Source organism: Podarcis muralis, chromosome 5 (genome assembly GCF_964188315.1).
Source record: "Podarcis muralis chromosome 5, rPodMur119.hap1.1, whole genome shotgun sequence".
Lineage (NCBI taxonomy): Eukaryota > Metazoa > Chordata > Lepidosauria > Squamata > Lacertidae > Podarcis > Podarcis muralis.
In genome coordinates, this window is record NC_135659.1 from 65,214,944 (window position 1) to 65,225,450 (window position 10,507).

Consider the following 10,507-nt stretch of genomic DNA (forward strand, 5'->3'; position numbering starts at 1 on the left):
GGCTCAGTGCATAAAAGCAATCTAGAGCTCTGTGAAAATGACAGATGAGACTGTGGACCAAGTCTGCTTACTTTACATTCATAACAATCACATGCTGATGGATGAGCTGTTTCAGTTTTACCTGGTTTTCTTCCAAGCCATCCTGGACCTACCTATTCGCAAAAAAAAAAAAAAAAAAAAAAAGAAACCCCACAAGTTGATTTCATGTTTTGCATGACATTGTTTTCCCCTCATTGTTTTTTCTTTGTTTGCAATATACATAATTCATGAAAAGTGATTCATATACAGCTGATTATTTTTTTTACAATCCCAGCCCCCACAGAAGCACCATATGCCTACTTAGTTACATTTAACTTTTAAGTCCTTTCAGCTTTTAAACAAAAGTGCCATTCCATAAATCACCATGTGCTCTCTGAGGCCTAAAGCCATGTTCTATTGATGTTGCAAATGTAAAAAAACCTATGCCAAGGTGATTGAAAGTTAGTGATTTCCTTGTTTATTGTTGTCCTGATTATCCATCTTTCAAACAATATGCAGGTGCTTCAGCTATTATCTAAGTCATTGTTTCTCTGACTTCTTTCCCCCTCACGAGCCACTTGAAGGCTGCTGAGAGTCTTGGCAGACCATTTAATGCCTTTTCTGTCTGTTGCAGCAATTATAATTCACAGTCCTAGATGCTGTGTGATTCCTAATTGTATTTTTGGACACTTTGTGGACCACCTGACCACCTGAATGAAGGTAGCACAACACTGGTGATCCCTGGACCAAAGTTTGGGGGCCACAGATCTAAGTAGTGGACATGCCTGCATCATTTCTAACGGCTGCTTGCACACTGGAGTGTTGGAGAGTGCAACACTTAACTATATGAACCCCTAAGGTCATAAACACATATTGAATCCAAGGTGATATCTTTCAGCGTGGTAACAGATGGTACCCAGTTACGATGCAGAATCCTGAAAAGGTGTGCTGTGATGTGCTGGGATCATGACTGATGGGCCAGTCAGCTAGAATTAAAGAGAACCAATCATCTGTGCTGCATTATAGGGGAATGTGTCATGCTCAACTGTAAATCAGGATTCAGAATCCCAATTACCTTAGCTGTAATATGGCACTCGGTAAGCCAGGGCAGTCAATCATACTTGTTAGTCCAGAGCAGTTGCTGTCCTGTATGTTTCATTAGGGAATAACAGCCAGAGTTCTCTTTATAGCACTAGCAAGGAGAATCTCAACTGAGGCATGGAACACCTATCCAAAGCATCATAGAGGAACGCATGAAAGATTGCTCTGGTAGCTCACAAAATAGGACAAACTATGTAAAGGGAGTGCATTTTTGGTGATACTTTCCTTGCATAAGATAGAAAAAGAAGAAGAATGAAGTTGAGCTGGAAGTTCCCTTGTGCAAGCTGCAAGGGATGTTGACACCAAAAAGAGGGAACTGCATCAGAAGAAGAAGAAGAAGAAGAAGAAGAAGAAGAAGAAGACAGGGTAAAATATGTCTTAGGTAAAGGTAAAGGGACTCCTGACCATTAGGTCCAGTCGTGATCAACTCTGGGGTTGCGGCGCTCAACTTGCTTTATTGGCCAAGGGAGCCGGCGTACAGCTTCTGGGTCATGTGGCCAGCATGACTAAGCCGCTTCTGGCGAACCAGAGCAGTGCACGGAAACGTCGTTTACCTTCCCACTGGAGCGGTACCTATTTATTTACTTCCACTTTGACGTGCTTTTGAACTGCTAGGTTGGCAGGAGCAGGGACCGAACAATGGGAGCTCACCCCGTCACGGGGATTCGAACCGCTGACCTTCTGATCTGATCGGCAAGTCCTAGGCTCTGTGGTTTAACCCACAGCACCACCCGCGTCATAGGTTTGCATAAATTTTGCATTTGCTTTTTTATATGCATAGCTGCAAATCTGGGAATACTGATTATAATTCAATTGGACATACATTCAGGGACAGCCTACTCATTAAGGAGGGGCTGTTGTCTCAGGTGGCAGATTCAGCCCCCTCTGCTGCTGCTTGCCATGCCCACCTCTGGCTGCTTCCTTTGCCTTTGCCTTTGCCTCTGCATCATGCATACACCTGTGTAGGTTATAGGGTCACCCAAGACAGAAGCTTATAGCAAAGAGGCTAGGGGACAAAGGGGGTTGCGTATGAGGTGCTGTACTGGCATTTTTGCTGAAAAACCAGACCCATAGGACCCATAATAGTTCTAGCTAGTTTTCTAGTTCTGTTTATTAAAAAGGAATGGGCTGAATCTCATAAGCTTGACTGCCAGCATAATTCAGAAAAATGCAAGTGGATAAAATAAAAATAAAAAAGCCAGATTACAGGGGGTTGCTAACTTGGTGATAAACTATTGGGTTAAATTATAAATAGCATTTTGCTTATTTCACTATGTGCTATAGTTTATTAGTACAGTGGTACCTTGGGTTAAGAACTTAATTCATTCTGGAGGTCTGTTCTTAACCTGAAGCACCACTTTAGCTAATGATGCCTCCCGCTGCTGCTGCGCCGCTGGAGCACGATTTCTGTTCTCATCCTGAAGCAAAGTTCTTAACCCGAGATACTATTTCTGGGTTAGCAGAGTCTGTAACCTGAAGCGTCTGTAACCTGAAGTGTCTGTAACCCGAGGTACCACTTTACTGGTGTAGTGTGGACGTTTGGGTGTTGTGCTGTTTTGTTTTGTTTTGTTTTAATCATGCTTTGAATGAGCTATTTACCCCTCTGTGGAAATGATAGCCTTCGGCTAAATAATAATGATTTGAAATTGAAATTGAAACTTTCGGCGGAAAAATGTTCTCAGCACCTTTAGGAACCAGCTAAATTAGTGGTTTCCAAAGCAAACTGTACCATTCCCTGGGAAGGGGATTTCCCAAGGGCTGCTAAGAAGCAAGGGGGTGGCAGAGGGGCACTGGAGATGACTATCTGACTTTGAACAGTTGGTATCAGTGGATCAAGTTCATTAATTTTGTTGATTTAATTAAACTAAATAATTTTAATTGGATTTAGAATAAATGTGCACTTAATTGTTTTGAATTTATTGTGTTATTATCTTCCTTAATGGGTCGTGCAAACCATTATTCCGAACAATGCTTTTTATAGGGTAGATGGCACTAGGCATGAGTTTATGGAACCAAGGGGACGGTAGTGCCCCAAATTTGGAACCACGGAGCAATATCAAAATTCATCTCTGAGCCTCCAGTTTCAAAACACATGCTGCCCAAGAGCCTCATGCCAGCACGAGAGCAGAGGAAGCTAGTTACTTTTGATCAAAACGGAACACCAGAAGCAGAAAGATCTGTATCTCTGAACTGAATTTGTTCAAAATCCTCCACAACGGAACAAAATGGCGGCCCACTCTTCCAGACCATCTCACCAAGGCTGTATTTGCTGTCTCTTGCTCTTTTTACTTCTTCTGTGAAAGTGGAAGGCAGGCAGGGCAAAGCTCTAAAATAAAATCTCGTGACACCGATCAGCTCTTGACTGCTGAGCTACCTTGTCCCTAGAGAAAGGCTTCCAATGAATCCCCGAAAGCTGTGTGAGAGAGTGGCTCAATGTATGTGTGTGTAATTTTCAGAGTTCTGTAAATGCTTCACACATTGTCAGCTGAAACCTAATTGTACCACACAGAGGCTTTTGGCTGGATTCGTCTAAGGCAAATGCACCAAAGCCTCTTGCAATGGCTATGATCAATAAAACACTCTTTGCAGCTATTAACTTTTTAGACACCCTCTTATCCAAAGAGAGTTTAAAAGCCCTTGTTAAGCAACACTGCCTCAGCTGATGTCTCCCTTTGCTGCTCCCAAACAAGGCGAGGCATCAAATTAATCATATGCTGCGGATTTGAACTTGCAAACCCGGAGTGCTATTGAAAAGCTTTCTGCTGTTTACAGAGGACAGAACAATTGTTTGGTATAGGCTCCATTTTGATTGGTTTAGCTCAGTAGAACATTCATGCACATAAACTGTGAACCTTCTGAATACACAAGGCTTGAAAGGATAAGATATAAACCCACCCAATACCAAAAGGGTTAGTTTGGCATGATACTCGGATAAGAAGGAGCTTTCATGAATGACTAGATAGTTATGATATGAAACAGACCAGTAGCACTGGTGTTTCTATATCTTCCCATTTGTTCATTCCTCATTTTCAATGCATTCCCCTATCACTTTGCAAACCACAAACAGTACATGGTTGATGGTTGGCTTGGAGGGCCACACATTAGTTTTAATGGGAGAGAGAAGCCCATGGCTTTGGCCAATTGCTGTATGAACTTCATATAGAAGTATCCAAAACACAAACTAGACTTTCACACTTATATGAGGGACTTCTAAATGATCACTCCCCAGCCAAATTTGTAATGCAGATAATTTAATGCTCTGGCATTTCATGAAACAGCTGCAGCTACAAAACACAAAACACAACACACAACACAAAACAATTTGAAAAAGAGAGAGAGAGGACCTTAACCCATTTCCTCATATGTCACAGTCAATTTCCTATCAACAGAGCAGATGTTTGATTCTTTGGCTCAGCCAGAGGGGACATAAACGGAAAGCTGGCAAAAGAGAAACTGTTTCTCCCCACTGCATTGGGGGCGGTGAGCAGCAAGCATACAGTCTTCTCATACAATCTGCACAGCACAGCCAAATACTGATCATTTGGGTTGTGACCACAGGCTTGACTGACAGCTACAGTGGGTACTGATAGCTATCCAATAATTCTTTGCAGTACTCAAAGCAGAACCCAGTCTGCTGTAACCGGCTCAGTCTACAGATCATTTACTTTCCATTTCAGTTTCAACCAGGGCTAGTTCATGCATGCATGCACTCATCATTTGATGACTGTAACATCACTTGAGTACAAATGCATACCACAGATGAGGGTATGATGCCACCTCAAACACATCAAGAGTTGTGTCCAATGCTGCTGTTCTGCCAGCACAGCAGACTTCTGCTTGTGTAGCAGAATTCTGCCTTCCCCACTTTCCCCTGCAGCCCCCACGCCTAGCACACCTTCAGTATCTGCTCCAGAGAGCATTCAGGGAGAGGAGATGAAGGGGAAGTCCCAATGAGCAATTGGAGTTCTGCACATGCAGCTCTGGATACAGCCTCAAGTAATCATGAGATAAAAAATCAAGGGATGCACCAGAATGTTTGAACCAGTCAACCTATGAAAGCTACCTCTTTGGGGATGTTCTTTGGAGTCTGTTGATACAGTAAGTCACTTAAAAAATAAAAAAGTTGTCCCTTTTGTGCATCTGTTGATGCATTTACCGGTCTTAATACATTCTTAGTCACAATGTTTGCTACTCTCCTTTAGACGTAGCTTACAAGTTATGGAAAATCTGTAACCCTCCAGGTGCCAATGGACTCCCAACAGCCCCAGCTGGCATAGCCAATGGTCTAGGATGATGGGTACTGTAGTCCAGCAACACCTGAAGTGCCACAGATTCTCTCTCCTTGGTCTACATGGAAAGTTGTAACAGTGAAGATAGCTGGCAGAGGAAGATCCTGCCAATAGATAAGACAGATGTACTATGCATGTTATGGGTAGGGGGACTTTTTGAGCCTGGTGGCCACATTCTAAGAAAAGTTCTGGGAACCATGTGCCAATGGTGAGCAGGGCTAGAAGCAGGCAGAGCAATTAACGTTAATTTTACCTTTGCACAGTAGGCTAGTTTCTACATATTTGCACATTCTATCCTTCCTTCTGGTAAGCAATAAGCATCATCAAAGCTCAATGACACAGTCTACCCTCCCCAAAACACTCAAAAACGATGCAGCGCTAGTGAGGAGCATGGCCTGGGGAGAAGGTGCATGCCAGAGGTGCATGTGGCCTGGGGAGATCCCAAGGGCCTGCAGAGAAGCCTGGAGGGCCACATTTGGGTGTGATATTCCCCACCCCTGCTGCATGCATTAAAACAAACATCCAATTTTCACAGTGTGGACTTTGAGGACCAGTTGACTCACAGGTTGATTGCTTGGCAGTGGATGACCTGGAGCTGAATGGGTGGGCTAACTGCACTGAGCAGCACAGAGCTTGAGCATTCACATGTGAAAAGAGCTATGATGAGGCAGATACAAAATGCTGAAGATTCATATGTGGACCCAGCCTTGAAATGTGATGAGTAGCCTTTGGGCGATTGTACCAACTCAGCATCATCCTGTCTCAAGCAGTTTTATTTTCAAGCTAGTACATTCATTGCTTCAGGTGGACAACAGAGTGGAACTTCCCTGACTGAATTTTGTGCATGAGCACGTGGCTTCCTAACTCCTTCATCAAAGAAGATTGACTTATAATGGAATAGTCATGCCCCTTCTGGCTCAATTAAAACTTCTGAAGCCAAGACCACAAAAACATGTTCTCTGTAATTAAAATGTGACTTTGTATAACTCTGTCGCCCACTCCTACCTTTGGCTTCAGTTTCTAAGCAGTCTGTGGGTGCAGAGCAGGTTGATTCATACATTATGACAATGCAAAGCCTTTGCAAGTTGATTCGGAGTAGTTTTAATTCCTCATAAAGGAAACATCAGCCCTTGATGAGCTAAAACCTGGTCTCCACCGTAGATGGTCATTAAAGGTTCTTCTGAAACCATGGATTAAACACAACCGTAAAACTAAAGTATCCGTCATTGTGTGATCCACCTGAGGGAATGTTAAAATTGCCAACTTGCTCTTCTGAATGCCAGTCAGCTAATTATCCTCCGAGAAGAAAGGCCCAGTAATTGGGCCATGACCATATTATATATTCCTAGGAGCAAATGACGATCTGCTCTGCATAAGCAGATATGTAGTTTCTGCCAATCTCACAGTAGTAGGTGCTCTTGAAATTGGATCCAGGAACAAATAAATATATGGTTGGAATTGCTACTCAAAGTAGACCAATGCACATAAGTGAATCCAAGTTAGTCATGGCCAATAACTTCCATGGGTCTACTCTGAGAAGGACTAGAACTGTGTAACACCCATAGAGAATAGAAATATAACTTATTTTAAAAAGGCCACAAAGCAGCAAATTCTTAATCAAACCCAGCATTGATTTTCAAACTGGGTCTCTGGGGCACCTGAGTTATTCTGACGCCAATCAGGGGGTCCACCATGAGAGTACTAATCAGGGGCAGCTCTGGCTTTAAGAGAACACTTATAAGCAGTGTGTATTTTAGGAAATGATGCCCCCAAAATGTGTAATTTTGTGAAAAAATACATACAGAAATAATTGACATTTTCAAATTTTAAAAAACATGCATTGGACCACATGAAACTTTGGACTACAAAACCAAAATGGGTGTTGCTGAAATGTATTTGACCATAGCTGCTAAATCTTCACTATTGGTGGCATCTGTGGTTGGCTGGCACAATATTAATTGCTAGCTGCCTCCTTGTTTTTGTCCCTGATCAATAGTGCCAATACTACTAATAGCCTCACAGCCCATTTATAATAGATAAATTGCCGAGCAATCAAAAACATTGTATTTTCATGAGCATTAATTGGGCATTCTAAACCCATGTGTGTTCCACCCCCTGGTCCCTAAGCCAGGAGTCAGAGAACCTCGGAAGTCTTCATTAATTCCTTTTTTAAAAAGACAACTAATCACCTTGAAAGTTTTTTTTTAAAGGAAAACCCAACCAGCTAATAGTTCTGGTGAAAGCAGATTTTAAGTAATTAATCAATAGCCTCATTAGGGTTGCTGGGAGATAAAAGAGCATCTTATGATGAATGGCCAGAGGGCCTAACTTGCCCAGAAAGCAACATCAAAGCAGCCTAGGCCATAAAATGTTCTACCACTGCAGGCAAATGAAGAGCAGTCTTGTAGGTTAGAACACCACACCCTAACTTCAATGAATATAATCCTTGGGGGAATTGATCAATCTTTTTGTGCCCCAATTCTAAAAAAGAAAAGAATAAAAGCCTTTGCTTATTGCTTCATCCAGGGGATCTGAAGCTTTGTACCGTAACATTTTCCTAAGATTCAAACTTGACCTGATATTCAGGCCCAACGTCAGCAGTCAAGCGGATCAGACACTGATCTGGTCAGTAGGAACCCTCACTGGCTTGACTTCTCAGCTGCACAAGCACAACTGTGTCATGGTGCTGAATCAGGATATTTAATCCTTTTGTCTCTACCATGGTCCTGACTTAAATAATACACACTGCACTGGTTATTTTCAATGGAAGGACAGCTCCCATTGGCAAGGGGTTGTGTGATTTCAGTCAGGACTACTGTGGGGATAAAAAGCTGAAGTCCCCTCTTCCACGCCACCATCCCCATCAGGATTCACCCCACCCCACCCCACCCTACCCCTAGTTAAACAAAAATCAGCTGCACAAGCTTGAACTGTGTGACACACATAAATTTTGAAGTGGAGGAGCTCATCATGGCAGCCCGGATAACCATGTCTCCCAGGAGAATCCAAAAATGGGTGCTGAACTGTGCATCTTATAACAACCATGTAACACTGGTTTTTACAAAACTTCTGGTTGTCTGTATGCTACCAATATTTCTAGGTGTTGCTGTTGACAGCTGAACCCTGGCAATCTGGGACCCAAATACTTGAAGAAACACCTTTGCTGGCATCCAGAGCTCTGCAGGAGAAGCCTCTCTGTTGCTTCTGCTGGTAACTGTGGTACAGGGCCTTTTCTGTGGCAGCATCCTGGAAATGGGGTTCCCTCCCATCATAAAATGTGCCTGGTGTGGGCTTTGAGCCAGCTGGAGACACCTCTCTTTATCAAGGCATTTGGGGACTGCTGATCAGCGTAACCCATTTGTAATTGGCGGACTGTTCTATGCTGTTCACATGGCATAGATTTAGTACTCATCTTAATTTTTATTACTTTAGACTGCTTTATTCTTTGAATAATTTTTCTATGTGAGAAGAGCCCTGACATTACTTATGATGGAATCTTTTGAACAAATTAATGAGGGAACAGCAAAACTAAACACCTTCTACTACAGCAGTACAGTCAAACCTTGGTTCTTGAACACATCCGTTATCATACGTCTTGGCTCCCGAATGCCGAAAACCCGGAAGTAATTGCTCCGGTTTCCAAACAATTTTTGGAAGCCGAATGTGCTATGCAGCTTCCGTTTTGAGTTTCCTTATTGTATTGAGGCTTCTGCTTTCAGTTTTCGGTTGTCAAACATTTTGGAAGTCAAATGGTCTTCCGGAACAGATTACGTTCGACAGCCGAGGTTTGACTGTACCTTTATTTGGTTTTTTTAAAAAATAAAAACTTTATATAGAGTTTGACTGCTCCCTCGCTGAACTGTTAAAGTGCATGAGCATTCATCTACGACACTAAAAAGCACACCAAGCAAATAAAATAATGGCATTCTTGCCATTTCTCATACTTTTTGTCTTCTGCAAAAAGGCATTTCACAATGCAAGCCTAAGCAAGTCTTCTTAGAACTAACCCCCTTCGAAATAAGGTTATAATCTTAAAAGGTTGTGCACTCCTTTCTCCAGCACTGCAGTGCCACATTTTCCCCCTGAGCAGTTGAAACAAAACACAGGGTCAATTTCAATTCACAGCTTTTGAAAAGAAGTGAAATTGACAATATTCAGAAGCAATCCATCCATTTGCATTCCATTTAGTTTGAACTGAATGTGGCATTGCTAAGGTTTTCAGGAGAATCATGCTGAGGAGTCAAAGGGGTAGTCTTTGCTCAATCATGTTCATAAGCCCCTATTAGCTTCCAGGCACAACTCCAAGGTGCTGTTGCACTGCTACAGGAGCAAAAGCACCAGAAATAAATGTCAATATAACCTTATACACAACAGCTTGGATATGTGCTGGAAATGGGCTGGCTGCTCCATGCAAATGCAGCTGCTGTGAACTGACAAGCAGTCAAGTGAGAAAGTGAGAGGAGTAAGCAAATTCTTGGCTTGATTGGCCCACCTGCTTTCTATGCAGCACGTTGCACAGAGGCAAAATAGGACGGTGGCTGGAGGGTTTCTTGCACCTAAGCAGTCATACAAAGCACGTTGTTTACTTGACAAGATATAAACATTCTTCTTCTTATTGACTGAAGGGCTCTTCAGAAAACATTCTGTAGGCAATTTTTCCTGCTGCTGCAAAGATCTGCAGGGGGCACTAGGGCTTGTTTTGATGGATTAATATCATGCTGTGGCATCAAGCAAGGACCATGGTGTCTCCAAAATGAATATAAAGTAAATCATCTAGGACTAAAAATAGTATATTAAAAAACAACCCCCCCCCCATATTCATCATTATAGGACAGGAGTTTGGTCTACAGTGGTATCTCGGGTTAATTCAACTTAATTTGTTCTGGAAGTCTGTTCTTAACCTGAAACTGTTCTTAACCTGAGGTACTACTTTAGCTAATAGGGCCTCCTGCTGCCACTGCGCCGCCAGAACACGATTTCTGTTCTCATCCTGAAGCAAAGTTCTTAACCTGAGGTACTATTTCTGGGTTAGCGGAGTATGTAACCTGAAGCGTATGTAACCTGAAGTGTCTGTAACCCGAGGTACCATTGTACAACTT

At 42.6% G+C, this 10,507-nt stretch overlaps 1 protein-coding gene across 4 annotated transcripts in view; it reads right to left on the reverse strand.

Moving 5' to 3' along the window:
* KCND3 (potassium voltage-gated channel subfamily D member 3) overlaps window positions 1-10,507 on the reverse strand; it is a 259,340-nt gene that overhangs the window by 61,578 nt on the left and 187,255 nt on the right. The window lies entirely within an intron of this gene.